Below are 27,973 nucleotides of genomic sequence, written 5' to 3'. Positions count from 1 at the left end.
TCACAACACTGGAGGGAGAGGAGCTAAGATGGCGGAGGAGTAGGACGGGGAGAATACTTTCTCCCCCACAAATTCATCAAAAGAACATTTAAACGCCGAGTAAATTCCACAAAACAACTTCTGAATGCTGGCAGAGGACATCAGGCACCCAGAAAAGCAACCCATTGTCTTCAAAAGGAGGTAGGAAAAAATATAAAAGACAAAAAAAGAGACAAAAGAGGGAGGGACGGAGCTCCATCCCGGGAAGGGAGTCTTAAAAAGAGAGAAGTTTCCAAACACCAGGAAACCTTCTCAGTGCCGAATCTGTGCTGAGCCTTGGAAGCACAGAGGGCAACATAACAGGGAGGAAAAATAAATAAACAATTAAAACCCGCAGATTACGAGCCCTATGGTAACTCCCCCAGTGGAGAAGCAGCGCAGACGCCTGCACACGCCACTAGCAAGGGGGGGCTGGGCAGGGAGGCGCGACATGGGCTGCATCGCTTAGAGTAAGGATCTGGCCTGAATACCCTGAGCGCTATCTGAGCAAAATAATTTGGGCTAGCAAACCAGACTGTGGGATATCTACCACGCGAAAAGCCAGCCCTAACCTAAGATACTGCCAGGCCTGCGCACGGAACAAAGGACTGTACAGAGATAGCCGGCTGCAGACCGTCCCCCTCTGGTGACAGGCAGCCAGAGCCGGAAGGGGGCAATCGCAGCCCCAGAGACGTTATCTACAAAACTGAAAGCAGGCTTCTTTGCTAACTAAAACTTCTTGGGGGTCTGGAAGGTCAACATCTGCCTGAGAAGGTATGCTGGTTGTACACCTAGTTAACCAAGCGGCAGGCAGGAGATAAGTTGCAGCAGTTGTGCTCGCCAAACACCTCATCACCTGAGCTGCTCGGACCAGGGAAGGGCACAAAACGCAGGCCCAACCGAGTCTGCACCTCTGAGGACTACCCGAGTGCCTGAACCTGAGCAGCTTAGACCTGGGAGGTGCAAGCAGCCCTGGGCCGGCTGCAGATGGTTCCCGGTGGAGCAACCTAGAGCCTAAGCAGTGTGGGCAGGGAGGCTACACGGGCCATGAGCAGGGGCAGGCCCAGTGTGGTTGAGGTACTGCGAGCACACGCCAGTGTTATTTGTTTGCAGCGTCCCTCCCTCCCCACAGCGCGACTGAACAAGTGAGCCTAAAAAAAAAAAAAAAAAAGTGTCCACCACTGTCCCCTTTGTGTCAGGGCGAAAACCAGACACTGAAGAGACCAGCAAACAGAAGAAGCTGTAACAGAGGGAACCACCTTGGAAGCTACAGGCAATAGATTAAAACCCTGTGGTTAGTATTGAATACATAGGAAGGGGGCCTATAGATCTTGAGAAATATAAGTTGGACAAAGGAACTAGCTGAAAATGAACTGACCCCACAATGCCCACAACAAAATCAGAGAAATTCCTAGATATATTTTTACTACTTTACGATCTGTCTTTTTTTTTTAATTTTTAAAAAAATTTTAAGTCCTCTATTATTCCTTTAATTATCACTTTTATAACCTATTACTTTGCAAAAAAAAAAAGAACCTATTTTTTTTTAAAAGCAAACTTCATATGTATATTTTTTATAATTTTTGTGACCTTGTTTTTATTTTCTTTTTTTATTTAACACTGTATTTTTGAAATTCCAAACTCTACTCTAGATTTTTAATTTTACCTTTTTGGTGTTGATTATCAATTTTGTACCTATTTTTTTTTTTAATAATTTTTGTGACTTTTTTCTCTCTCTCTTTCTCTTCTTCTTTTATATAACATTGTATATCTGAAATTCCAAACACTACTCTAGATTTTTAATTTATGCTTTTTAGTATTTGTTATCAATTTTCTACCTATATTTTCTTTATAATTTTTGTGACTTGGTTGGTTTTTGTTTGTTTGTTTTTTTCTCTCTTTCTTTTTCTTCTTTTTTTTAACATTGTATTTTTGACATTCCAGACTCTACTCTATATTTTTAACTTTTGCTTTTTGGTATTTGTTATCAATTTTGTACCTATATTTTCTTTACAATTTTTGCGACTTTGTTTTTTTTCTCTCTTTTTTTTCCTTATTCTTTTCTTTAACATTGTATTTTTGAAATTCCAAAATCTACTCTAGATTTTTAATTTTTGCTTTTATGTATTTGTTACCAATTTTGTACCTTTAATAACCCAATCTTCAGTACCCATTTTTCACTAGGGAGCGAGATTACTGGCTTGACTGCTCTCTCCCACTCTGGACTCTCTTTTTTCTCCACCAGGTCACCTGTGTCTCCTCCCATAACCCCTCTCTACTCTACCCAACTCTGTGAATTTCTGTGTGTTCCAGACGGTGGAGAACACTTAAGGAATTGATTACTGGCTGGATCTGTCTCCCTCCTTTTCATTCCCCCTTTTATCCTCCTGGCCACCTCTGTCTCCTTCCTCCTTCTTTTCTCTGTATAACTCCGTGAACATCTCTGAGCAGTCCAACTGTGGAGTGCACATAAGGAAGTGATTACTGGCTAGCCCACTCTCTCCTCTATTGATTCCACCTCATCTCATTCGGGTCACCTCTAACTCCCTCCTCCCTCTTCTCTTCTCCATGTAATGCTGTGAACCTCTCTGGGTGACCCTCACGGTGGAGAAACTTTTCATCTTTAATGTAGATGTTTTATCAACGGTGCTGTATAGAAGGAGAAGTTTTGAAACTACTGTAAAAATAAGACCGATAACTGGAAGCAGGAGGCTTAAGTCCAAACCCTAACTCCAGGGAACTCCTGACTCCAGAGGAACATTAATTGACAGAAGCTCATCAAACGCCTCCATACCTACACTGAAACCAAGCACCACACAAGGGCCAACAAGTTCCAGGGCAAGACATACCAAGCAAATTCTCCAGCAACATAGGAACACAGCCCTGAGCTCCAAGATACAGGCTGCCTAAAGTCACCCCAAAACCATAGACATCACATAACTCATTACTGGACAATTCACTGCACTCCAGAGAGAAGAAATACAGCTCCATCCACCAGAACACCGACACAGGCTTCCCTAACCAAGAAACCTTGACAAGCCACCTGTACAAACCCACAAATAGCGAGGAAATGCCACAATAAAGAGAACTCCACAAACTGCCAGAATACAGAAAGGACACCCCAAACTCAGCAGTTTAAACAAGATGAAGAGACAGAGGAATACCCAGCAGATAAAGGAACAGGATAAATGTCCACCAAACCAAACAAAAGAGGAAGAGATAGGGAATCTACCTGATAAAGAATTCCGAATAATGATAGTGAAGTTGATCCAAAATCTTGAAATCAAAATAGAATCACAGATAAATAGCCTGGAGACAAGGATTGAGAAGATGCAAGAAAGGTTTAACAAGGACCTAGAAGAAATAAAAAAGAGTCAATATATAATGAATAATGCAATAAATGAAATCAAAAACAATCTGGAGGCAACAAATAGTAGAATAACAGAGGCAGAAGATAGGATTAGTGAATTAGAAGATAGAATGGTAGAAATAAATGAATCAGAGAGGAAAAAAGAAAAACGAATTAAAAGAAATGAGGACAATCTCAGAGACCTCCAGGACAATATTAAATGCTACAACATTCGAATCATAGGGGTCCCAGAAGAAGAAGACAAAAAGAAAGACCATGAGAAAATACTTGAGGAGATAATAGTTGAAAACTTCTCTAAAATGGGGAAGGAAATAATCACTCAAGTCCAAGAAACCCAGAGAGTCCCAAACAGGACAAACCCAAGGCGAAACACCCCAAGACACATATTAATCAAATTAACAAAGATCAAACACAAAGAACAAATATTAAAAGCAGCAAGGGAAAAACAACGAATAACACACAAGGGAATTCCCAAAAGGATAACAGCTGATCTTTCAATAGAAACTCTTGAAGCCAGGAGGGAATGGCAAGACATACTTAAAGTGATGAAAGAAAATAACCTACAGCCCATATTATTGTACCCAGCAAGGATCTCATTCAAATATGAAGGAGAAATCAAAAGCTTTACAGACAAGCAAAAGTTGAGAGAATTCAGCAGCACCAAACCAGCTCTCCAACAAATACTAAAGGATATTCTCTAGACAGGAAACACAAAAACGGTGTATAAATTCAAACCCAAAACAATAAATAGCAACGGGATCATACTTAAGAATAATTACCTTAAACGTATATGGGTTGAATGCTCCAACCAAAAGACAAAGACTGGCTGAATGGATACAAAAACAAGACCCCTACATATGTTGTCTACAAGAGACCCACCTCAAAACAGGGGACACATACAGACTGAAAGTGAAGGGCTGGAAAAAGATATTTCATGCAAATAGAGATCAAAAGAAAGCAGGAGCAGCAATACTCATATCAGATAAAATAGACTTTAAAACAAAGGCTGTGAAAAGAGACAAAGAAGGTCACTACATAATGATCAAAGGATCAATCCAACAAGAAGATATAACAATTATAAATATATATGCACCCAACACGGGAGCACCGCAATACGTAAGATAAACACTAACAAGTATGAAAGGAGAAATTAACAATAACACAATAATAGTGGGAGACTTTAATACCCCACTCACACCTATGGATAGATCAACTAAACAGAAAATTAACAAGGAAACACAAACTTTAAACGATACAATAGACCAGTTAGACCTAATTGATATCTATAGGACATTTTATCCCAAAACAATGACTTTCACCTTTTTCTCAAGCGCACATGGAACCTTCTCCAGGATAGATCACATCCTGGGCCATAAAGCTAGCCTTGGTAATTTCAAAAAAATAGAAATCATTCTAAGCATCTTTTCTGACCACAATGCAGTAAGATTAGATCTCAATTACAGGAGAAAAACTATTAAAAATTCCAACTATGGAGGCTGAACAACATGCTGCTGAATAACCAACAAATCACAGAAGAAATCAAAAAAGAAATCAAAATTTGCATAGAAAGAAATGAAAACACAACAACCCAAAACCTGTGGGACATGGTAAAAGCAGTCCTAAGGGGAAAGTTCATAGCAATACAGGCATACCTCAAGAAACAAGAAAAAAGTCAAATAAATAACCTAAGTCTACACCTAAAGCAACTAGAAAAGGAAGAAATGAAGAACCCCAGGGTTAGTAGAAGGAAAGAAATCTTAAAACTTAGGGCAGAAATAAATGCAAAAGAAACAAAAGAGACCATAGCAAAAATTAACAAAGCCAAAAGCTGGTTCTTTGAAAGGATAAAGAAAACTGACAAACCATTAGCCAGACTCATCAAGAAACAAAGGGAGAGATATCAAATCAATAAAATTAGAAATGAAAATGGAGAGATCACAACAGACAACACAGAAATACAAAGGATCATAAGAGACTACTATCAGCAATTATATGCCAATAAAATGGACAACGTGGAAGAAATGGACAAATTCTTAGAAAAGTACAACTTTCTAAAACTGGACCAGGAAGAAATAGAAAATCTTAACAGACCCATCACAAGCACGGAAATTGAAACTGTAATCAAAAATCTTCCAGCAAACAAAAGCCCAGGTCCAGATGGCTTCACAGCTGAATTCTACCAAGAATTTAGAGAAGAGCTAACACCTATTCTGCTCAAACTCTTCCAGAAAATTGCAGAGGAAGGTAAAATTCCAAACTCATTCTATGAGGCCACCATCATCCTAATACCAAAACCTGACAAAGATGCCACAAAAAAAGAAAACTACAGGCCAATATCACTGATGAACATAGATGCAAAAATCCTTAACAGAATTCTAGCAATCAGAATTCAACAACACATTAAAAAGATAATACACCATGACCAAGTGGGCTTTATCCCAGGGATGCAAGGATTCTTCAATATCTGCAAATCAATCAATGTAATACACCACATTAACAAATTGAAAAATAAAAACCATATGATTATCTCAATAGATGCAGAGAAAGCCTTTGACAAAATTCAACATCCATTTATGATAAGAACTCTCCAGAAAGCAGGAATAGAAGGAACATACCTCAACATAATAAAAGCTATATATGACAAACCCACAGCAAACATTATCCTCAATGGTGAAAAATTGAAAGCATTTCCTCTAAAGTCAGGAACAAGACAAGGGTGCCCACTTTCACCATTATTATTCAACATAGTTTTGGAAGTTTTGGTCACAGCAATCAGAGCAGAGAAAGAAATAAAAGAAATCAAAATTGGAAAAGAAGAAGTAAAACTCTCACTGTTTGCAGATGACATGATCCTCTACATAGAAAACCCTAAAGACTCCACCAGAAAATTACTAGAACTAATCAATGATTATAGTAAAGTTCCAGGATATAAAATAAACACACAGAAATCCCTTGCATTCCTATACACTAATAATGAGAAAACAGAAAGAGAAATTAAGGAAACAATTCCATTCACCGTTGCAACGAAAAGAATAAAATACTTAGGAATATATCTACCTAAAGAAACTAAAGACCTATATATAGAAAACTATAAAACACTTGTGAAAGAAATCAAAGAGGACACTAATAGATGGAGAAATATACCATGTTCTTGGATTGGAAGAATCAATATAGTGAAAATGAGAATACTACCCAAAGCAATTTATAGATTCAATGCAATCCCTATCAAGCTACCAACGGCATTCTTCACAGAGCTAGAACAAATAATTTCACAATTTGTATGGAAATACAAAAATCCTCGAATAGCCAAAGCTATCTTGAGAAAGAAGACTGAAACTGGAGGAATCAACCTGCCTGACTTCAGGCTCTACTACAAAGCCACAGTCATCAAGACAGTATGGTACTGGCACAAAGACAGAAATATAGATCAATGGAATAAAATAGAAAGCTCAGAGATAAATCCATGCACATATGGACACCTTATCTTTGACAAAGGAGGCAAGAATATACAATGGATTAAAGACAATCTCTTTAACAAGTGGTGCTGGGAAAACTGATCAACCACTTGTAAAAGAATGAAACTAGAACACTTTCTAACACCATTCACAAAAATAAACTCAAAATGGATTAAAGATCTCAACGTAAGACCAGAAACTATAAAACTCCTAGAGGAGAACATAGGCAAAACACTCTGCGACATACATCACAGCAGGATCCTCTATGATCCACCTCCCAGAATATTGGAAATAAAAGCAAAAATAAACAAATGCGACCTAATTAAAGTTAAAAGCTTCTGCACAACAAAGGAAACTAAAAGCAAGGTGAAAAGACAGCCTTAAGAATGGGAGAAAATAATAGCAAATGAAACAACTGACAAACACCTAATCTCAAAAATATACAAGCAACTCCTACAGCTCAATTCCAGAAAAATAAATCACCCAATCAAAAAATGGGCCAAAGAACTAAATAGACATTTCTCCAAAGAAGACATACAGAGGGCTAACAAACACATGAAAAGATGCTCAACATCACTCATTATCAGAGAAATGCAAATCAAAACCACTATGAGGTACCATTTCACGCCAGTCAGAATGGCTGTGATCCAAAAGTCTACAAGTAATAAATGCTGGAGAGGATGTGGAGAAAAGGGAACCCTCTTACATTGTTGGTGGGAATGCAAACTAGTACAGCCACTATGGAGAACAGTGTGGAGATTCCTTAAAAAACTGGAAATAGAACTGCCTTATGATCCAGCAACCCCACTGCTGGGCATACACACTGAGGAAACCAGAATTGAAAGAGACACGTGTACCCTAGTGTTCATCGCAGCACTGTTTATAATAGCCAGGACATCGAAGCAACCTAGATGTCCATCAGCAGATGAATGGATAAGAAAGCTGTGGTACATATACACAATGGAGTATTACTCAGCCATTAAAAAGAATACATTTGAATCAGTTCTAATGAGGTGGATGAAACTGGAGCCTATTATACAGAGTGAAGTATGCCAGAAAGAAAAACACCAATGTAGTATACTAACGCATATATATGGAATTCAGAAAGATGGTAACAATAACCCTGTATATGAGACAGCAAAAGAGACACTTTTGGACTCTGTGGGAGAGGGAGAGGGTGGGATGATTTGGGAGAAAGGCATTGAAATATGTATAATATCATGTATGAAATGAGTCGCCAGTCCAGGTTCAATGCACAATACTGGATGCTTGGGGCTGGTGCACTGGGAAGACCCAGAGGGATGGTATGAGGAGGGAGGAGGGAGGAGGATTCAGGATGGGGAACACATGTATGCCTGTGGCGGATTCATTTCGATATATGGCAGAACCAATACAATATTGTAAAGTTTAAAAAAAAAAAAAGATCACAACACTGAATATCAATGTATTACTGTATCTTCAATTTAATAAAAACAGGTTTTTATGCATCTGCATTTTCCTAGAGGGGAAGTTCATAGCCTTTATTATATTCTCAAAGGACCTATTGCTCTAAATAAAAGTTTAGAACCACTATTATGAACTTTTATCCCCCCTACTATTAATTACCAATTCAAATCAGTATGTCAATGGTTTAGAGAATGTTATTTATTCAACTATTTCAGAATGAGGGGTCCTCTGAATTCCTCTTCTCAATCCCCAGTGCCACTTCTGCAAGTGGCAGAAGACCTTTGGACCTAGAAAGGTTTTAAGACGTTTTTATTTCCACTCCTATCATTCACAGCCCATGTTTAAGCTTCATCTTTTGTGTGTGTGTGTAGTTCAAAAAAAAGTATTTTTATTTTTTTAAATTTTTTTATTATTTTTTTTACTTTACAATATTGTATTGGTTTTGCCATACATCAACATGCATCCACCACGGGTGTACACGTGTTCCCCATCCTGAACCCCCTCCCACCTCCCTCCCCATACCATCCTCTGGGTCATCCCAGTGCACCAGCCCCAAGCATCCTCTATCCTGCATCGAACCTGGACTGGCGATTCGCTTCTTATATGATATTATACATGTTTTAATGCCATTCTCCCAAATCATCCCCCCCTCCCTCTCCCACAGAGCCCAAAAGACTGTTCTATACATCTGTGTCTCTTTTGCTGTCTCGCATACAGGGTTGTCATTACCATCTTTCTAGATTCCATATATATGCGTTATTTTATAAAAATTTTTATAGAAATGCTGCTATTCTCCACCACTTCCTTAGAACCTTTTCTACTTTCCCAGATGATTTTAGAACCTAGCTTACTTTTCCTCCACTCTAATTCCACCTCCCCAACACTGGAAAATACTACACTCAGCATCAATCTCAGTTCTCCTACTCCTATACTTAGATCAATAAGTAGTATCAGAAGAGATAGAATACAGTTTTACCCCATCAAAAATTCATGTGAACTTCAATGTAGCCTATGTTGTTCCTAGAAAACTACTACCAGTAATAAACTGGGCTCACAAAGTAGAGGTAGTATATATTCAAAGGGATCAGTCAGTCAGTTCAGTCACTCATCAGCTCCTTGTCACCAGCAGAAAACCTTTTGTAAAATGAGTGTTTGATTGCATTAAACTCCCTCTTCACCAATCTTACATATTGACCTTCCTCCATTGCCTCTTTGGAGCAGTTTCTCAGAGCTATCTGAGGTGCTGTCTCCCAAGCTCTTGTCCTCATTTGTGCATCTTTTTTTGTCGACAGTTATGGCGACTGATGAAGGGACCCACAGTGGACTTTCCTCTTTCACCTGAACTCCATGAGGATCAGAGCTTTGGTACCAGCAGCAGCCTCTTGCACCCATCTGATGCCCCAGGGAGTGCAGACGAATTTGGGTAAGACTCGCCTGGTTCTCAGATCTCCCATATTAGTTGAAAACCTTAATTTTACTTGGTGGTGGAGCAGGTTACCTATCCCCTCCCAGGCAAAAGATACTTGCAGGGGAAGGGCAGTTGAAATATACCAGGGCATACCTACTCAAGGTCCACATGCAAAGTGGGGCTTGGAGTGGGGATCAGTTGAAATATACTGAGAAATACCTGTGTAACTGAAAGATACTTGGTGGGAAGGGTCTGGATGAAAGAACACGGGGGTGGGGGAGTGCTGGTTCAAAGATACCAGGGAATACCCACCCAGTGGAAAGGTACTGAGGGGGAGGCGCTAGTTGAAAGATACCAAGGTTGCTCAGTTGGAGGAGACTGAATGGTCTGTGCTGAGTAGTTTGCATGCCAGGTAAGAGACTGATGTAATGCTTTTCCTCAGTTTGGCTGCATTAATAGAATTTGTCAGGATAAAAGTGAAAGGTGAATTTTATCCATGACAAGTTCAATTTAAAATGCGAAATAGATCCTCTCAAATACAGAAACAAGGGGCATCAGAAAGCAGCTTCTAACACTCCAGCCAGGGTTAATGAAGTGAAAGTTGCTCAGTCGTGTCCGACTCTTTGTGACCCCACGGACTTAGAACTTGGTTCTACGTTCATGGAATTCTCCAGGCCAGAATACTGGAATGGGTAGCCTTTCCCTTCTTCAGGGGATCTTCCTGATCCAGGAATAAAACCGGGGTGTCCTGCATTGAAGGCAGATTCTTTACCAACTGAGCTATCAGGGAATCCCAGCATTATGTGCAAACAAAACTTATACTTGCAAGTACCTAGTTAATTGGGGAAATTATACTAAAGGAAATCTCAACCTAAAATGTCCAAATTGGGATTCTTATGATATTCCAAGGAGAAGGAAACGGCAACCCACTCCAGTGTTCTTGCCTGGAGAATCCCAGGGACAGAGGAGCCTGGTGGGCTGCCATCTATGGGGTCGCATGGAGTTGGACACAACTGAAGCGACTTAGCAGCAGCAGCATGATATTCCAAAATTGCTATTTTTACAGGCACCATTAGAAAAAGCCAGCTGTAAGATCAAACAGACTGAATGGATTGCTTACTTTGCTATCTAGAAGGTTCTGAAAGAGGAAACAACACAGTAACTTCTTTTCAGGAAACCAAGAAGAAATTGCTTATAACTACACTGGAGCTAAAAAAGGCCACTAACTCTGCCAGGTCACAGGTGTAGTGGGACTGGGAACTCACATTTGGGGAATTTATGCCATTTGGTTTTTGGCTTCTGGGCATCTCTTTGCCATCCTCTTGGGGAACTGTCATTTGGCTTTTGGTTTCTGGGCATCACTTTGCTGTTTCTTCTGTTAGGCTTTTGACTTTGGGGCATCTCTTTGTCTTTTATTTGGAGTGATGTAGGAGACAGGACGGAGAAGGCAATGGCACCCCACTCCAGTACTCTTGCCTGGAAAATCCCATGGACAGAGGAGCCTGGTAGGCTGCAGTCCATGAGGTCACGAATAGTCGGACACGACTGAGCAACTTCACTTTCACTTTTCACTTTCATGCATTGGAGAAGGAAATGGCAACCCACTCCAGTGTTCTTGCCTGGAGAATCCTAGGGACGGGGGAGCCTGGTGGGCTTCCATCTATGGGGTCGCACAGAGTCGGACATGACTGCAGTGACTTAGCAGCAGCAGCAGCAGCAGACAGGAAGAATAAAAGAAAAGCAGGCCATGGGAAGGGCCACAAAAGAAATTTATAATTATTGATAAACTGGATGTTATATGGCATGAGACTCTTGGAACAAGTCCAGAGGGAACAGTTCATTATCTTGAAAACAAGATATGATTCTGGAGTCGGTAAACCTACCCCAGACTGTTTCTCAACTGGCGTCTCAGAGTCACATGTTTTACGTATCTGGTGGAAAATCTATAGATAAGAATATCAGTCTTAGTTACTGATTTGTTACTATTTCCTAATTGCTCAATGGTTAATGATCATTTTGTTCTTTGGCCCTGAAAGCCACATGAGTTATAGTTTAACTCCCCATATATTCTTTCATTCATGGCTGAAAGTATAATAAAGCTGGCTTGGACTCAGTTTCAGCACCTTCACCTTGGAGCATTGTTGGTCCCCTGATCCTCGCTTTTCTCTGAATTCTTGTGTCTCGTTTCTCATTCTCTCACCATACTGCACTTTCGCCTGTTTGTTGAGCTTGTCTCGACAGAGTGTGACTTCTGGTGGTAAGGTACTGGTTTGGTTTGGTTACTTTCGTTTGAGTGTACAGATATTAGGTACAAATTGTTCGAGATAAAATGGAAGCACTTCCTGTAAGGTTCCACACCACACCCGGGACCTCTTTGGGAAAAATTTTAAATGACTGGTCAACCTATAGCTATGATCGCATGACAAAGAAAAATCGCCTAAAATTATCAGACCTTTATTGCCACAGGATGGGAAAATGGACTAAAGTTCCCTTATGTCCAGGTTCTCCTATAATCAACAGTCTAGGGCTGCTCAAACTAAGACTTCCACTTGCCCATAGGGGCAATCCCTGCTGGGACCAGGGTAGACCCTTACTCTCAAGGACAATTTGAGCACTATCTGGCCTAAATTTTGGTTATGAAACTATGACTACAGAAAAATAAAGATGATTTTTGACAGTGTGGTCACAATATTCTTTAGACTCCAAAGAAAGCTTGAAAGAAAAATTATCTCTTTAAAACTTCTGCCCTAAGAGAATAACTCCTATTATACCTTGAGGACCAGAGCTCTCTGAATCACTTATCTTATTTAGACCATCTCTGAATTCCTTAGACTGAAGGAAAAAAAGGGAACAAAGCCTTTTTAAAATTTTCCTATTCCAGCTGTTATTTACAATTCAGTTCAGTTGCTCAGTCATGCCCAACTCGTTGCGACCCCATGGACTACAGTATGCCAGGCTTCCCCGTCCATCACCAACTCCCAGAGCTTGCTCAAACGCATGTCTGTCAAGTCAGTGATGCCATCCAACTGTCTCATTATTTACAATTAGTGGGTTTTATATTGTGATACGTGATTTATGACTAAGTTTACAAGATGAAGCTCGATCTTGCAGTGTGCCTGCCAGGATATGTGTATGTCTCAGTATGTGTTTTTGTCTTTGGATAATATTGCTGAGGTTAATTTGTAAATGAGTTCTAATAATCTTATTGGCCTAAAGAAAAGTAAGCAGTTACAAACCAAACAACTCTAAATACAAGAGAAAACAACGTAAATGAGTTTTAGATTCACGTGAACTGGGAAATATTCAGTATTAAATGAGTAACTTATTAATGTTTATTTGCTGATCTAACTAATATAGACAGGTCTAAGAATTATTAACATTTTTAAGCACAGTATTTTCATTGTGCCTAGGTTTAATATACAAATATGTCAGCAAGGAAAGTAACTCAAGTGAAGAAACTTTTAAGGAAAGAAAATGTAAATGATATAAGAGCTTTGAGATAAACTCTATTAAGAATAATTACACTTTAGGAATGTTTGTCTAAAATACTCTGTCCAGATTTTGGTAGCCTCAATTTCTAGTGGTGTGCTAAACTAAGTGATGAAAGTTTATTGAATAGCTAGGTTATTTCCAAACAAAATAAGATTCTGAAACAGTGACTACTGAAAACGAATTTCCTCTTACAGAGAAACTAAAGAGATTTTGGACTATTAATGAATAATGTTTGGTGCCATCCTGAGACGTTTCCTATAAGAAAGAAAATGAGTTTGTTGTTGTTGTTGTTGTTGTTGTTTTTAGAAATTATCACTGGCAGGGCAGTCCCAAGATGGCAGAGGAATAGGTCAGGGAGACCACTTTTCCCGCCACAAATACATCAAAAGATCATTGCAAGTGCAGCAACTCCCACAGGACAACTTCTAAATGCTGGCAGAGGATCCCAGAAAGGCAAACCAATCTCCTCAGAATGAGGTAGGGCAAAGGATGAAGACAGAAAGGGAGACAAAGGATTTCAGGACAGAGGTCCATCCTGGGGAGGGTGTCATGAAGGAGAAGTTTCCAAACAATAGGAAACCCTTTCACAGGCAGGGTCAGTGGGGAACTTAGGAACCACAGAGAGAAGCATAACTGAGAAACTTCACCACAGAAATTGTGCCAAATGGCAATTAACAGTTGAGAAGTGACTCACAAACTCATGTCCACCCATATCAAGTGGGGTCTGCGTATGGAGGCGTGGGCTGCATTGTCGGTCCTCAGGGAAAGGACCAGGGTTGAATGCCATGAGAACACTCAGAGGGGGCTAATGTGACATACCACAGACAGAAAGGGGAAAACCGTGGGATCACCAGAGAAACAAAGGACCATTACCAAAGGAAGGCTCTAACACCACACTCTGACTCCTGGCACGCTCACAGAACAAAGGATCGCACCCTAGTCAATACTGAAGTGGGGAAAGCTGGCTGCCATTTACGGCCTCAGAGGCAGAGAGACAGGCGCACAACAGCCAGAGGCAGAAGGCAAGGGGTGGCTGCAATCTCAGCCCCAGAGATGGCATCTGCCACCAAGCTGTAAGCAGATCGCTAGTTGCTACCCATGTCTTCCCAGGATCTTGGACAGCTCAGATCTACCAGGAGTCAGGAGTGTCACAACCTAAGACCAGCTCCTCTGAGGAGACACATGGTCCACCTGGGACTATGCCCTTGCAGCTCACCCGGGAGCCCAAGTGGCTTTTCACTGGGAGGTGCATGCTCACCTTGGGCTGTGGCAACGCCCATGTGCTTCAGTCACTGCCAGTGCTCCACACATACGCCAGTGGTGTTTGCAGTGTCCCTCCCTCTCCAGAGCACAACTGAGAATTAATCTCCAAAATATTCAAGCAGCTCATGCAGCTCAATACCAGTAAAGTAAAGAACCCAATCCGGAGAAGGCGATGGCACCCCACTCCAGTACTCTTGCCTGGAAAATTCCATGGACAGAGGAACCTGGTGGGCTGCAGTCCATGGGGTTGCTAAGAGTCGGACATGACTGAGCGACTTCACTTTCACTTTTCACTTTCATGCACTGGAGAAGGAAATGGCAACCCACTCCAGTGTTCTTGCCTGGAGAATCCCAAGGACGGCGGAGCTTGGTGGGCTGCCGTCTACGGGGTCGCAGAGTTGGACATGACTGAAGCGACTTAGCAGCAGCAGCAGCAAAGAACCCAATCAAAAAGGGGCCAGAAGACCTAAACAGACATTTCACTAAAGACAACATCCAGATGGCTAATAATCACATGAAAAGATGCTCAAAATTACTTATTAGAGAAATGGAAATCAAAACCACAATGAGGTATCATCTCACACTGGTAAGAATGGTCATCATCAAAAAGTCTACAAACAATAAATTCTGGAGAGGGTGTGGAGAAAAGGGAACCCTTTAGCACTGTTGGTGAGAATGCAAATTGATATAGCCACTATGGAGAACAGTATGGAGATTCCTTAAAACACTAGGAAGAAAAAAAATCTTATGACCCAGAAATCCCACTACTGGGCATATAACCTGAGGAAACCACAACTGAAAAAGACACATGCACCCCAAAGTTTATTGCAGCTCTATCAATAGCTAGGACATGGAAGCAACCTAGATGTCCATCAGGCAATGAATAGATAAGAAAGTTTTTATACCTATACACAATGGAATATTACTCAGCTATAAAAAGGAATGCATTTGAGTCAGCTCTAATGAGGTGGATGAACCTAGAGCCTGTTATAGAGTGAAGTAAGAGAAAGACAGATACCATATGTTAATGCATATATACAGAATCTAGAAAGTTGGTACCAACATCAACCATATTGATGTATGACAAAAACCTATGCTTTACAATATTGTAAAGCAATTATCCTCCAATTAAATGTTTTAAAAAAGAAATTATCACTGGTATTTATGTTCACCAATCTACAGAATGCTAATATAAATGACAATTCATGGTTGCTTAAGGAAAGTAGGATGTGTCTTTTCAGTATGGCATGAGGAATGGAATTGCATTTATGAAGGGAAAAGGAAGTAGGTGTGACTTACACTTGGCTGTTTCAGGAGGGGAAAGCAAACTAATGGAGTAATGGGTACAGAAAGTAATAATTTTTGTGGAAAGTGGACCCTGAGAAAAGAGTTCCGTGCATGGTCAGTATTAAGTTTAATAGCATTTGCTACTGATCAAGAGAATAAATACACCTAATTTCACAAGACACGGTAATATATACCCCAGTTGTTGTTAGTTGGGGCTATGATACTGTAATAATATTTTTTAAAATTTATATCCAGAGAGGAAGTTATTCATGATGGTTTTGTGCCAGCTGTTTTTAGGGTTTTGGATCACATTATAGATATTTAGAACTATTATCCTGTGACTTATGTAGGACACCTAATATGCTGAGTATCTGGCACTTGAAATCCTGTTTTTATTGCTGGAGGTCCACATCTGTGGTTGACCTCTGTTGTTTTAAAAAATAAACGAAAATGTAAAACTCTGAAAAAATAAATGTAATTAAGTTTGCTTTTAAATGAATTTAAAAGTAAGCTGGTATAAAAACTTGAATTTGGGTTTTCTACCTGTTAATAAGAGTACACACTTTCTTCAGATGGTGAACTGCCTTTGATAATAGATTTACATTTCTTTTCCTCTTAAATGATCTGTTCTGTATTTACTTTTGCAATCCTTTATTGTTACGTTGGCTAAGTGAATAGCTATTGTTTCAGAATGACCTATGATCCTATCTGACTGAGTGTTCTAAACGCTTTGGATATTTATTGACAAACCTTCCTAAATCAAATTCTAATGAAGCACTTTTGAATTCTAGCTAACTTTGGGATGTTTCAGAGGGCCCCTGAAACATCCCAGAGAGATTAAACCAATTAGGTTCATTTGGTATGTTGAATTACATGGGAAGTATTGTCAAATGAGTAATAAATCTCAGGTTATATTAGACAGTAAATGTTACTGATATCCTAGAAATTATATGGAGTTCCTAAAATTCTGATATGTCCTGGTAAAATATTATCAGTCATAATTCTAGTTATATCTTAAAGTTTTGTCACAGCACTAACCAACTTTCAAAATACTGCTTCCTTTTCAAGAAGATTTACAGAAAGGACTTTTGGATAAATTCAAGTTTCTGAACTGGGTAAGGCATTAAAGGATTCTCAAGGGAAACCTGATGGCTTCACAAAGATTAACAAAAGGACTGAATGAACTGGTGAATATGCTTATAACTTTTATGGCTTCTACCTGAAAAGTTACTGATTTGAATCTGTGTTTTCCAGGTATAAGGAAACCTTCCCCTCAAACTGATTACGACTTACAGCAATTTGGTAAAATGATATTTTTGTAAGCAAAATTGAAACACTATATTTTCTCTCTATCTGATCCCTCCAGAGATTGGAAACTCTTAGGTTTCCTGTACCTTTATCAGATAACTTAGGAAGGCTATCTCACTAACAGGTACAGAAAGCTCAAGAAACTTTGGAGACCTTGAGAAGGGAGGAATTCACCTAGATCTGTCAAGTAAAATCTGTGATAAGCCTTTGGTGTGACTTTCCTAGCCCTGAGAGGATTTAAAAAAAAAAAAAAAAGTTCAGTCTGAGATTCTTTTTCTTAATTAATTTATTTTAATTGGAGGATAATTACTTTACAATATTGTGATGGTTTTTACCATACATCGACCAACATGAATCAACCATGGGTGCATATGTGTCCCCCCATCCTGAACGCCCCTCCCATCTCCCTCCCCACCCCATCCCTCTGGGTTGTCCCAGAGCACCAGCTTTGAGTGCCCTGCTTCATGCTTGCACTGGTCATCTATTTTACATATGGTAATACATGTTTCAAGCTACTCTCTAGAATCATCCCACCCTCGCCTTCTCCCACAGAGTCCAAAAGTCTGTTCTTTACATCTGTCTCTTTTGCTGCCTTGCATATAGGATCATCATTACCATTTTTCTAATTCCATATATATGCATTAATATACTGTATTGGTGTTTCTCTTTCTGACTGTATAATAGGCTCGTTTAATCCACCTCATTAGAACAGACTCAAATGCGTTTCTTTTTATAGCTGAGTAATATTCCATTGTGTATATGTACCACAACATCTTCATCCATTTGTTGGCCAGTGGACATCTAGGTTGCTTCCACGTCCTAGCTATTGTAAACGGTACTGCAATGAACATTGGAGTACGTGTGTCTCTTTCAATTCTGGTTTTCTCGGCATGTATGCTCAGCAGTGGGATTGCTATGTTGTATGGCAGTTCTATTTCCAGTTTTTTAAAGAATCTCCACACTGTACTCCCTTGTGGCAGTACCAGTTTGCATTCCCACCAGCAGTGTAGAGAGTTTCCTTTCCTCCACACCCTCTCCAGCATTTATTGTTTGTAGACTTTTTGATGGCAGCCATTCTGATCAGCATGAGATGATACTTCATTGTGGTTTTGATTTGCATTTCTCTAACAATGAGTGTTGTTGAGCATCTTCTCATGTGTTTATTAGCCATCTGTATGTCTTTTTTGGAGGAACGTTTGTTTCCTTCTTTGGCACACTTTTTGATTGGGCTGTTCTTTTTTCTGGTATTGAGCTGCATGAGCTGCCTGAATATTTTGGATACTAAGTCTTTGTCAGTTGCTTCATTTGCTATTATCTTGTCCCATCCTATAAGGCTACCTTTTCATCTTGCTTATAGTTTCCTTTGTTGTGTAAAAGCTTTTAAGTTTAATTAGGTCCCATTTGTTTATTTTTGCTTTTACTTCCATTACTCATGGAGGAGAGTTATAGAGGATCTTGCTGTGATTTATGTCAGAGAGTGTTCTGCCTATGTTTCCCTCTAAGAGTTTTATAGTTTCTGTTCCTACATTTAGATCTTTAATCCATTTTGAGTTTGTTTTTGTGTATGGCGTTAGAAAGTGTTCTAGTTTCATTCTTTTACACATGGTTGACCAGTTTTCCCAGCACCACTTGTTAAAGAGACTGTCTTTTCTTCATTGTATATTTTTGCCTCCTTTGTCAAAGATAAGGTATCCACAGACTATAAAAGTTTTAGCAAAGCAAAAAAAGGAAGTCTGTGATCAATTATGGTTATAAAATCATTAGGCAAAGTTTACTGAACCCAGATTTATTTCACAAACAAACTAGTTTTAATTTGGTTATATCTGGTAAAAACAATGATAATTTTAGGTAGAAAAAGCTGTTTCAATTAACATTAAATTCCAATTAATGGAGGTCTGTATCTGCTAAGACTCATTTCCTGGATAGTTCTTTGCTGTTATGGTATATTAACATAAAACTTAATTGACTTATTAAAGGACATCCTAAGTTTGTTTTTGAAGTTTATCTCAGCAATCTATCTTTGGATGAAGACCAAATGCCTCACAACCTGCAACTAGGACTAGAAAATGACATAATTTAAGGGACTGTCTCCAACCCGGATGGAAAGATTTTTTATCAAGTATTCTTAACTACCTCATGCACAGTGAAACTGAAGGGAAACGGATTCTTGGGTTCATATTTCACACTTAAAAAGGGCCCAGACACAAAACTGGACTGTAGAAGAGGACTGCTGATCTCAAACTCACTTTAAAATCACACTTGAATAGAGGAGGAGCTACACTCACACCAGGATGAGAAGACAACAACATCAGAAGTAGAGAGCTTACCCAAAATGCTGGCCTTGATTCATATGATCATTTATAATGTTTTCTTGACTTCTTGGACTTTTGCTTATAAATCAAATATTTTCTATCATGGACATGAGACTGCTGCTGCTGCTGCTAAGTCGCTTCAGTCGTGTCCGACTCTGTGTGACCCCATAGACGGCAGCCCACCAGGCTCCCCCATCCCTGGGATTCTCCAGGCAAAAACACTGGAGTGGGTTGCCATTTCCTTCCTCAATGCAGGAAAGTGAAAAGTGAAAGTGAAGTCGCTCAGTCGTGTCCGACTCTTAGCGACCCCATGGGCTGCAGCCCACCAGGCTCCTCCATTCATGGGATTTTCCAGGCAAGAGTACTGGAGTGGGATGCCATTACCTTCTCTTGGACATAAGACTATGCTAGTTTTAAAACTCAACCCAATTACTGGGTTTATGGCCAATTACATATGTCTAGTACTTCTGGGTTACCTTGGTGGATTTCCCCCCTTCAAAGCTCTGACTGGACTGCCCCTAGGAAATTTATTTTAGAAGACAGTTCAATCCTGTTCTGTCTACTTATGATATTACTAGACAGCATCCTGTCACCTGGCCAATTAATAATATCTGCTCTGACCCTGGCCATAGATTTAAGTTTTCTCTTAGGGTCAGTCAAAGTCAATCAGAGCAACAAGCTAAGTCTCAATCAAAAACTGTAACTTCTCACCTACTAAAAGGAAAACACTCACAATTATAGGATAAATCCACATAGTTAACACCAGGCAATGGTCATTTAAGTTTAAAAGCTCTTCTATGTTGGAAACAATGAAATCATACTAAGAATGATCAAGTTAGTAACATTATGAAACTAGGCTGGTGCCTTATTACCTTAGAGACAGTGATGGGTATGGAACTGACAAGGTCAGGCGATCAGGGATTCACTGGATTGCATCTAATGGAACTTGGTGGATTGTGGTACTAATTTACGGCCTTGGCTTCTACTGGGATAGATAGGAAGGTGTAGTTTGGGATTTCCCTGAACTCAAGGTTATATACAAAACAAATTAGAGGTAACCCCAGATAATCTACCACTGATACGAGTCTGATGAGTCAAGAGATCTGTATTCTATCGGTATGACCATTTAGCAGCTATTTTTTGTGCCTTCAATAGGACTGGAAAATGTAATTGACCACACTGAAGCCTTAACAACTTTCACTCAACAAGCTTTAAACAATAGTAACCAGGCTATTAGCCTACTGAACTCTGAGGTCTCTATGATAAGGAAGGCAATGCTACAAAACTGCATGGCCCTTGACATCCTTACAGCATCTTAGGGAGGCACCTGTGCCATAATTCAAACTGAATGCTGTGTTTTCATACCTGATGAATCCTCTAGGATTCAAATGTAACACATTTGATGAACCACATGAAAAACCAGATCTCTGCCTTGAGTGACCCTTTCCCTAGTCTTGGTCATCTTTTAAAAAAAACTTGTTTGGTGTGGGAGGCTCATGACTGAAACATTTCCTTATAATTCCATTAATGTTATTAATTATATTATTTGTATCTTGCCTGTTTTACAAGATAATATATATACTGACTCTTGTATTACCAAGTGTATAATTGAGCCTCTAACAAAAATGATGATGACTAGACTTGAGGCAGTCGATCAAATGTTTAGCCCAATATGTGATCAATGACTGTAACAGTGTAGCTTTAGATATGGGAGGATGTAATGAGAGGGAATATTTTCCTGAATCATAACTAGAAGACAGGTGTCCAGAGATCTTTGACTATTAAAACCTGGTCCAGTAATATCACATTGAGTGACCTATCAGCAAAATCTTCTCAAGAACTAGGAATGAGCCTTGCTAGCAATGTGGGACAAAATGGCCATGAAATGCCTCCCAAAGTATGGTCAAATTTATTACCATCAGGAGGCCTTGTCAACCACAAATTAGCATTTGCCTGTCAACTACAAATTGGCACTTGCCAAGTGCATTCACCATCAACTGAACAACAAGAAGGACATTTGCCATCCACCTGTGCTGCTGCAGCTTCTGACCTCTGACACTCCCTGAAGAGAATTCAGGGTGGAGAGTGAGGCACGCTGTCCTCCAGGAAAATTGGTGGAACAAGTTTCTATAGACAGATATTTTCAGGAACTGGTTTCAAGACCCCAATCTTTGCATCTCCTCATATCTAGAAAAGCTCTAAATCCCTTCATGATGACATCAGCTCCTCGTGACTAGCAGAAAACCTTTTGCAAAATGAGTGCATGATTGCACTGAACTCCCTCTTCAGAAAAATCTTATATATTTACCTTCCCTCTCTGCCTCACTCAAGAAGTCTCTCAGAGCTATCTGAGGTGCTGACTCGCCATCTGCAGTCCTCATTTTGCCCCAAATAAAACTTAACTGGCAATTCCCATGACTGCATCTTTTTTAGTCAACAGAAACCTGCAAAGAGATCCATAGACACATGACAGTAAAAATAATGAAAGTCAAAAAAAGGGGGGAAATCCTGAAAGTTCAGTTCAATACAGTTGCTCAGTTGAGTCCAACTCTTTGTGACCCCATGAACTGCAGCATACCAGGAGTCCCTGTCCATCAGCAATTCCCAGAGTTTACTCAAACTCATGTCCATTGAGTCGGTGATGCCATCCAACCATCTTATCCTCTGTTGTCCCCTTCTCCTCCTGCCCTCAATCTTTCGCAGCATCAGGGTCTTTTCAAATGAGCCAGTTCTTTACATCAGGTGGCCAAAGTATTGGAGTTTCAGCCTCAATATCAGTCCTTCCAATGAATACCCAGGACTGATCTCCTTTAGGATGGAATGGTTGGATCTCCTTTCAGTCCAAGGGACTCTTAAGAGTCTTCTCCAACACCACAGTTCAAAAGCATCAATTCTTCTGTGCTCAGCTTTCTTTATAGTCCAATTCTCACATCCATACATGACCACTGGAAAAACCATAGCCTTGACTAGACGGACCTTTGTTGGCAAAGTAATGTCTCCGCTGTTTAATATGCTGTATAGGTTGGTCATAACTTTCCTTCCAAGGAGTAAGCATCTTTTAATTTCATGGCTGTAGTCACCATTTGCAGTGATTTTGGAGCCCCGAAAAATAAAGTCAGCCAGTGTTTCCCCATCTATTTCCCAAGAAGTGATGGGACTGGATGCCATGATCTTAGTTTTCTGAGTGTTGAGCTTTAAGACAACTTTTTCACTCTCCTCTTTCACTTTCATCAAGAGGCTCTTTAGTTCTTCACTTTCTGCCATAAGAGTGGTATCATCTGCATATCTAAGGTTATTGATATTTCTCCTGGCAATCCTGTTTCCAGCTTGTGCTTCCTCCAACCAAGCGTTTTGCATGATGTATTCTGCATATAAGTTAAATAAACAGGGTGTGACAATATACAGCCTTGCTGCTGCTAAGTCGCTTCAGTCCTGTCTGACTCTGTGTGACCTCATAGATGGCAGCCCACCAGGCTCCCCTTCCCTGGGACTCTCCAGGCAAGAACACTGAAGTGGGTTGCCATTGTCTTCTCCAATGCATGAAAGTGAAAAGTGAAATTGCTCAGTCGTGTCCAACTCTTTGCAACCCCATGGACTGCAGCCTACCAGGCTCCTCCGCCCATGGGATTTTCCAGGCAAGAGTACTGGAGTGGGTGCCATTGCCTTCTCTGATACAGCCTTGACGTACTCCTTTTCCTATTTGGAACCAGTCTGTTGTTCCATGTCCAGTTCTAACTGTTGCTTCCTGACCTGCATATAGGTTTCTCAAGAGGCAGGTCAGGTGGTCTGGTATGCCCATCTCTTTCAGAATTTTCCACAGTTTCTTGTGATCCACACAGTCAAAGGCTTTGGCATAGTCAATAAAGCAGAAATAGATGTTTTTCTGGGACTTTCTTGCTTTTTCAATGATCCAGTGGATGTTGGCAATTTGATCTCTGGTTCCTCTGCCTTTTCTAAAACCAGCTTGAACATCTGGAAGTTCATGGTTCACATATTGTTGAAGCCTGGCTTGGAGAATTTTGAGCATTATTTTACTAGTGTGTGAGATGAGTGCAATTGTTCAGTAGTTTGAGCATTCTTTTGCATTGCCTTTCTTTGGGATTGGAATGAAAACTGACTTTTTCCAGTCCTGTGGCCACTGCTGAGTTTTCCAAATTTGCTGGCATATTGAGTGCAGCACTTTCACAGCATCATCTTTAGGATTTGAAATAGATCAACTGGAATTCCATCACCTCCACTAGCTTTGTTTGTAGTGATGCTTCCTAAGGCCCACTTGACTTCACATTCCAGGATGTCTGGCTCTAGGTGAGTGATCACACCATCATGATTATCTTGGTCATGAAGACCTTTTTGTACAGTTCTTCTGTTTTCTTGCCACCTCTTCTTAATATCTTCTACTTCTGTTAGGTCCATACCATTTCTGTCCTTTATTGAGCCCAACTCTGCATGAAATGTTCTCTTGGTATCTCTAATTTTCTTGAAGAGATCTCCAGTCTTTCCCATTCTATTGTTTTCCTCTATTTCTTTGCATTGATCACTGAGGAAGGCTTTTTTGTCTTTCCTTGCTATTCTTTGGAACTCTGCATTCAAATGGGTATATCTTTCCTTTTCTCCTTTGCTTTTCGCTTCTCTTCTTTTCACAGCTATTTGTAAGGCCTCCTCAGACAGCCATTTTGCTTTTAGCATTTCTTTTTCTTGGGGATGGTCTTGATCCCTGTGTCCTGTACAGTGTCACAAACCTCCGTTCATAGTTCATCAGGCAGTCTATCTATCAGATCTAGTCCCTTAAATCTATTTCTCACTTCCACTGTATAATCATAAGGGATTTGATTTAGGTCATACCTGAATGGTCTAGTGGTTTTCCCCACTTTCTTCAGTCTGAATTTGGCAATAAGCAGTTCATGATCTGAGTCACAGTTAGCTCCCGTTCTTGTTTTTGCTGACTGTATAGAGCTTCTCCATCTTTGGCTGCAAAGAATATAATCAGTGTGATTTAGGTGTTGAACATCTGGTGATGTCCGTATGTAGTCTTCTCTTGTGTTGTTGGAAGAGGGTGTTTGCTATGCACTGTATTGGCAAAACTCTATTAGCCTTTGCTCTGCTTCATTCTGTATTCCAAGGCCAAATTTGCCTGTTACTCCAGGTGTTTCTTGACTTCCTACTTTTGCATTCCAGTCCACTATAATGAAAAGGACATCTTTTTGGGGGTGTTAGTTCTAGAAGGTCTTGTAGGTCTTCACAGAACCATTCAACTTCAGCTTCTTCAGCATTACTGGTAGGGGCACAGACTTGGATAACCATGATATTGAATGGTTTGCCTTGGAAACAAACAGAGATCATTCTGTCATTTTTGAGATTGCGGCCAAGTACTGCATTTTGGACTCTTTGTTGACTATGATGGCTACTCCATTTCTTCTAAGGGATTCTTGCCCACTGTAGTAGATATAATGGTTATCTGAGTTAAATCCACCCATTCCAGTCCATCTTAGTTCACTGATTCCTAGAATGTGGATGTTCACTCTTGCCATCTGTTTGATCACTTCCAATTTGCCTTGATTCATGGACCTAACATTCCAGGTTCCTATACAATACTGCTCTTTGCAGCATCGGACCCTGCTTCCATCACCAGTCACATCCACAACTGGGTGTTGTTTTTGCTTTGGCTCTGTCTCTTCATTCTTTCTGTAGTTAGTTCTCCACTGATCTCCAGTAGCATATTCGGCACTTACTGACCTGGGGAGTTCATCTTTCAGTGTCCTATCTTTTTGCCTTTTCATACCGTTCGTGAGTTCTCAAATACTGAAATGGTTTGCCATTCCCTTATCCAGTGGACCACATTTTGTCAGCACTCTCCACCATGCCCCGTCCATCTTGGCTGGCCTTACATGGCATGGCTCATTGTATCATTACACTATATAAATGTACATTTTTTCTATTTTCTTCTTTGTACTGATTTAAAAATCAATCATATAAAAATATTTATATAATGTACGTTATGCTATGCTAAGTCACTTCAGTCGCGTCCAACTCTGTGCGACCCCATAGACGGCAGCCCACCAGGCTCTGCCGTCCCTGGGATTCTCCAGGCAACAATACTGGAGTGGGTTGCCATTTCCTTCTCCAATGCATGAAAGAGAAAAGTGAAAGTGAAGTCACTCAGTCGTGTCAGACTCTTAGCGACCCCATGGACTGCAGCCTACCAGGCTCCCCTGTCCATGGATTTTCCAGGCAAGAGTACTGGAGTGGGGTGCCATTGCCTTTGAGACTATAACATAGAGACATGCAATACGCTTGCCAATAACAGCACAAAGGAAATGGGTGGCAGCATAGCTGTATTGGGCTAAGGAATGAATCCAGATAACTCAAACACAAGAGAACAAATGAAAGGAACCAGAAATGATAAATATGAAGGTTAAAATAACAAACGCCATAAATATTTATTTACCCTCCTTTCTTATCTCAACTTCTTTAAAAGTCATAAAATTATATAAAGTCATAATTCTCACAATATATTGTTAGGACTGTAACATTTATAGATGTAATATATAGAGAAGTAAAGCAACAAAGTGGGGGAAGGAACCAGAACTATGCAAAAGTAATGTTTCTATAAGTCACTGCTGCTGCTGCTGCTAAGTCACTTCAGTCGTGTCCGACTCTGTGCGACCCCATAGACGGAAGCCCACCAGGCTCACCTGTCCCTAGGATTCTCCAGGGAAGAACACTGGACTGGGTTGCCATTTCCTTCTCTGGTGCATGAAAGTGAAAAGTGAAAGTGAAGTCACTCAGTCATGTCCCACTCTTAGCGACCCCGTGGACTACAGCCTACCAGGGTCCTTCATCCATGGGATTTTCCAGGCAAGAGTACTGGAGTGGGGTGCCATTGCCTTCTCCTAGAATTAAGTTATAAAATACTTAGAAGAAAACCTAAAGGTAAATCTCCATTACCTCAGATTTGGCAATGGATTTTTAGCTATAACACGAAAAGTATGAACAATAAAAGAAAAAAAAATAGATAAATTTGACTTCAACAAAATGAAAAACTTCTGTGCTTCAAAGTACACTATCAAGGAAGAAAGAGACAATCTACACAATGAGAGAAAACATTTGCAAATCATATATCTGATAAGGGATTTGAATATAGAATAAGGACTCTCATATCTCAATAGTAAAAAGAACAATAATCCAATTAAACATTGGGTAAAGGACCTGAATTGCCATTTCTCCAAAGAATACATACAAATGGCCAATAAGCACATGGATAGTTGCTCAACATCTTTAGTTATCAAAGAAACACAAATCAAAACCACAAGGAGACATGACTTCACACCCACCAAAATGGCTAGACTAAAAAAGTCAGATAACAACTAATAGCTAGGATATAGAAAAATTGGTACCCTCAGACACTTCTGATGTAAAATCCTGTAGTCACTCTGAAAACCAGTTTGGCAGCTTTATAAAGAATTAAACATAGAATTACCATATGACCCTACAAATCTACTCTTATGTGTACACCCAAGAGAAATGAAAATATTATGTCCATATAAAACTTGTATATAAATATTAAGCACCATTATTCATAACAGACAAAAGATGGAAACAACCTGAATGACTATCAATTGATGAATGAATAATCTTACATCCATACCATCAAATATTATTCAGCTATAAAAAGAAATGAAGTATTTAATGCATGCCATAGCATGGATGAACCTTGAAAACATAATGCTAAGAAGCCAGTCTCAAGACCAAATATTAAAAGATTCCATTTATGTGAAATGTCCAGAATGGACAAGTCTATAGAGACTGAACATAGATTAATGTTGTATAGGTCTGGTGGGGAAGGGGGAATGAGGGTGATAGCCAAAAGGTTTCTTTCTGAGGTAATGAAAATGTAAAACTGACTGTGGTGATGGTGGTATGTATTGCTGAATATACTAAAACCCATTGAATATAATAAACCCATTGAATTGTACACTTTAAGTGGGTGACTTTTAGATATGTGAACTAATCCCAATAAAGATGTTTTTAAAAAAATGAAGAAAGTACATTATCAGTGTCAGGATCAAGAGTTAAGAACTCATTTAACATAGATTAAAAAAGCACTATGGATTACGTATATGATGCCTCAGTTTCTACCACATCAATATTAATGAAATAAATCAAAAATTCTTTCAAAACTTAAGTCTTTTTAATATGAATTAGTATAATAGAGAGGCAACTGTATAATAATCATTATAATTTAGGTCTTATCATATGAAATCTTTCCATTTTAAGAAAAAATTTTTTCTTAATAAATAAACTCAAATAAATAATAATAAACTCAAAATGGATTAAATACCTAAATGTAAGGCCAGACACTCTAAAACTCTTATCTTAGAGGATAAGATAGCCAGAACACTGTGACATAAATCACAGCAAGATCTTTTTTGATACACTTCCTAGAGTAATGAAAATAAAAATTAACAAACAGGACCTAGTTAAAAGCTTTTTGCACAGGAGCAGAAACCATGAACAAAACACAGAATGAGATGTGACAGACAAGGAATTAATCCCCAAAATATACAAACAGCTCATGCAGCTCAATAGAAAAAAAAAAAAAAACAATGAAAATATG

At 39.6% G+C, this 27,973-nt stretch overlaps 1 protein-coding gene and 1 long non-coding RNA gene across 4 annotated transcripts in view; one reads left to right on the top strand and one right to left on the bottom strand.

Moving 5' to 3' along the window:
• LOC133243146 (uncharacterized) lies at positions 1 to 27,969 on the top strand. The gene is made up of 3 exons (XR_009734984.1): positions 1 to 180; positions 9,582 to 9,712; positions 17,172 to 27,969. It is a non-coding gene; the product is annotated as an uncharacterized LOC133243146 (long non-coding RNA).
• Positions 1 to 27,973, bottom strand: part of ABCB7 (ATP binding cassette subfamily B member 7) — a 147,176-nt gene that overhangs the window by 114,112 nt on the left and 5,091 nt on the right. The gene's annotated exons all lie outside the window — the stretch shown is intronic.

The sequence above is a fragment of the Bos javanicus genome, chromosome X (genome assembly GCF_032452875.1).
Source record: "Bos javanicus breed banteng chromosome X, ARS-OSU_banteng_1.0, whole genome shotgun sequence".
Classification (NCBI taxonomy): domain Eukaryota; kingdom Metazoa; phylum Chordata; class Mammalia; order Artiodactyla; family Bovidae; genus Bos; species Bos javanicus.
Note: the sequence above shows the minus strand (reverse complement) of the source record. Positions and strands in the feature narration are given on the sequence as shown.